The following is a 4,271-nucleotide window of genomic DNA, read 5'->3' on the forward strand; positions in this document are numbered from 1 at the left end:
GGTACAAAGCGGATGCCGGGACTTGACCGGACTGGGCGAACGCTTGCCGCTTCACGGCGGCCGGCGTGAGCTCGGACCTGCGTCCGGTCCCTATCCGTGGACTGCCGCAGCTGCGCGGGCCTCGCGGCTCGCTTCGGCCGGCGTCGAACAGCCAACTTAGAACTGGTACGGACCAGGGGAATCCGACTGTTTAATTAAAACAAAGCATCGCGATGGCCGCAACCCGGTGTTGACGCGATGTGATTTCTGCCCAGTGCTCTGAATGTCAAAGTGAAGAAATTCAACCAAGCGCGGGTAAACGGCGGGAGTAACGCATTGGAGTAAACCATGTGCCTATCCGGGGCCTCCACGTGGCGAGAGTCGGGCAATGCCTTCGGTATCCTTGGTAGCTAAAATCGGATAGGTTTTATAGTCCATCTGGGGCTACCAACCCCATTCGGACTTAACCCAAACCCGGTAGCTCAAAAATAAACGAAAAAATATCCACTGAACCCCCTGCCACTGCGGGGGGATGTGGTTTGGACCCAGCCGGGAACCAGAAAAGTAGTGGCACTTTTTTCTTGTCTTTTCCATGCCCTGACTGTGACCGTGAATTTACCACCAAGACCGGTCTCGGACTGCATAGGAGAAGCAAACATGCGATCAACTTCCATCTTGATCATGTCCCTAAACGATCTCGAGCGAGGTGGAATCATGAGGAGGACTTTTTGCTAGCGAAAGAAGATCTACGCCTAGACAAGGAGGGCATTAAAAAAAACCGATATGCCCTCCTGCAAAAGGTCCTCCCCCACCGCTCACTGGATGCTATTAAATCGAGAATTAAGCGAGGAGAATATAAAGACCTAAAGAGAAAGGTCGGGGTAGGCAAAGAGGCAGAGCCAAGGCTTGAACAACACGAGATGCTGCAGCCAATGCTCGAAAAACATGAGATACGGCCTCAAGAACCCAAGGTACAAAGCCTACCACCCTTGCATATGCGTCCGGAAGATGCCGCCTCTGAGAGCAGTTGGAAACACACTATATGGGCATACCTCGATTCCCTAGGAATATCAGAGCATAATTCCTGGGGAGCCCCGCTGCTCGACGAGGCCATTCAGCTAAAACTCGATGGGGACGAGTTGAGGTCAATACTCGATGAACACGCTTCGGAGATGACCTCCCGCTCATCAGCTTCCAATCGGGGATCACACCGATCCCCACCAAAGCAACATCCTAGGAAGCTATCTAATCGGCAGAAGCGCAGGCTAGAATATAAAAAGGTTCAGAACTTGTTCCGCAAGAAACGAACCTCCTGCGCTGAGCTGGTATTGAGTGGGGCATGGAAAACGAACATCGCCGAAGGGAATGGACCTGCCAGAAATGACTTGACATCATTCTGGAGAAACATCATGGAAGCTCCGAAAATAGAAGACAACCGACCGGTCACCGCGATAAGACCTACGGCATGGGAGGTGATTGAACCTATAACGAAGGAGGTAGTCCGAGATACTCTAAAAGGACTAACCGAATCATCTCCTGGACCGGACGGAGTCTCTCTTCGGATGCTAAAGTCCATTCCCTTGAGCACCATCACGAAGATGTTCAATCTGTGGATGTTGAGCTGTAGTCAACCCCGATCCCTGCGGAAATCAAGAACCATCTTGATTCCTAAAGTGTCCTCCCCGACAAACCCGGGGGAATTCAGACCTATTACAATAGGTCCGATGATAACCCGGGTCTACCACAAGATCTTGGGAAGGCGGCTCGGTGAATGCTTCCCTCTCAAACCGATTCAACGGGCATTCCGTCCTACGGACGGCTGTGCAGAGAATATTATGCTGCTAGATGCCCTGTTGGAAAATGCAAGGCAGCAACAAAATCCGTTGCAATTAGCATTTTTGGACCTGAGGAAAGCGTTTGACTCGGTTCACCATTCGAGTATTAGACGCGCTGCCATAAGGATGGGAACACCACCACCTATGGTAGCTTACATTACGAGTTGCTACGTTGAGGCTGTAACAACGATACATGGTGTCGAGGTGCACCAGAACACCGGTGTAAAGCAGGGTGACCCCCTATCTCCAATACTATTTAATGCAGTGTTGGACGAAGCCTTCTCGGCCCTAGAAGATCTTGGGCCAAAAATGGAAGGCATCAGGGTCTCTGCTTTGGGACTTGCCGACGATGCCATTATAGCGACGGAGACTGGAAAAGCCCTGCAACATCAGGTAGACATCTTCCTGACTGAAGTAGGGAAAACCGGTCTCCGGCCTAATGCCAGAAAGTGTAGTACGCTCTCGATTAAGATCGATGGTAAAAAGAAAAGGTGGGTTGTCGATAAAAACAGCAAGATCGAAATCGAGGGAGAAGAAGTTCCGAGCATGGGGCCGGAAGGGGTGTATAAATACCTGGGCATAAATATTGGGGCCCAAGGTAGGAGAGGCACATTGGGACCTAAACTCCATCAAGGTCTCGAAGAACTGTCTCATGCACCTCTGAAGCCCCAGCAACGGCTTTACCTCCTTCGCGCCCACCTGATACCCAAGGTATCATACGTTGGAGTGCTTGGCAAAACAACAATGACCGAACTCCGGCGTCTTGATAGACATATACGCAACCGTGTAAGGGCATGGCTTCGCCTGCCCAAGGACACACCAACTCCCTACTTTCATGCTGATGCGAAGTATGGCGGCCTTGGAGTACCATCCCTGGCCACGTCGATAGGACTGATGAAGACAGTTCGCTTTGGTAAAATGGCAATGTCTGATGACCCCACCGTTGTGGCCATCAGCAGGCACCCTAATACACAACGCCTGCTCAAACGATGGGGTACTACCAAAGTGCAAGGCACGTCTGTAACAAACAAAGACGAAGCCAAAGAGACCTGGGCGAGTAAACTCCATTGTACCATAGATGGGGCTGGACTTGCTGAGGCCAATCTCGTCAGTTACGCCCACAGATGGGTAACAGATGGCACACGCCTACTCACTGGGAGGAATTTCATCGACGCAGTCAAAATAAGAGGCAATCTCGTAGGCACAAGGAGTCGATCATCCAGAGGTCGCCCCGAATCAGATCCTTACTGCCCCCACCAGCACTGTAATCCCCACCACAGAAGGGAGACATTAGGGCACATAAGCCAACAGTGCCCCGGGCTGTGGGGGCTTAGGATTCGGCGACATAATCGACTCCTCCAACTCGTAGAAGGCAGACTGAGACAGAGAGGCATGTGTACCCGCATTGAGCCTCACATATCAACCCCGGCAGGGGTGCGCAAGCCAGACCTAATTTGCTGGGGTCATAACAGCAGCGCTTGGGTGCTAGACGCCCAAATCACATCTGACTCCACAGTGGGGTCGATCTCTCTGGCCCATAAAAGGAAAATAGACTATTATGATAATACGTCTATTAGACAATATGTGGCCAGAGAATCAGGTACCCCCGCAGAATTGGTCAAGTTCTCCTCCATAACAATCAATTGGAGGGGATGCTGGTGCGCACAATCAGCTAGGGATCTTGAATATTTGGGTATCAGAAGGGCAGACCTCATGCTCATGTCTGTAAGAACGCTAGAAGACACCTCCTATATGTGCAATATCAGGAGAAGGTCATCGGGAAGACAGGAAGAATAGTGTCACTATGATGACGCAATAAAAAGCCGACTGACTTGGAAGGTTCCCGGCAATAAAACGACCCAAGCTCAGGTCTATGTATCGTTCACTGTGTCCTTATTTATTAAATGTGTGTGTGTATTATGTGTCCTGTATTGTCTATTATTGTCTTGTCATAACAAAATCGTGTGAGCAAATTGGGCGGCCGCAAAATATAACCGGTCTCCCTTTTTTTTTTTTTTTTTTTAGCCAAATGCCTCGTCATCTAATTAGTGACGCGCATGAATGGATTAACGAGATTCCCTCTGTCCCTGTCTGCTATCCGGCGAAACCACAGCCAAGGGAACGGGCTTGGCGGAATTAGCGGGGAAAGAAGACCCTGTTGAGCTTGACTCTAGTCCGACTTTGTGAAGAGACATGAGAGGCGTAGGATAAGTGGGAGGCCTTCGGGCCGGCAGTGAAATACCACTACTCCCATCGTTTTTTTGCTTATTCAGTAAAGCGGAAAGCGACCCGGCAACCCCGGGTCACACTTCTGGCCTTAAGCCGGCGGCGTTCGGTCGCCGGCGATCCGCTCTGAAGACGGTGTCAGGCGGGGAGTTTGACTGGGGCGGTACATCTGTCAAAGAGTAACGCAGGTGTCCTAAGGTGAGCTCAGCGAGGACGGAAACCTCGCGTAGA

The sequence above is a fragment of the Styela clava genome, unplaced genomic scaffold, assembly GCF_964204865.1.
Source record: "Styela clava unplaced genomic scaffold, kaStyClav1.hap1.2 HAP1_SCAFFOLD_267, whole genome shotgun sequence".
NCBI lineage: Eukaryota > Metazoa > Chordata > Ascidiacea > Stolidobranchia > Styelidae > Styela > Styela clava.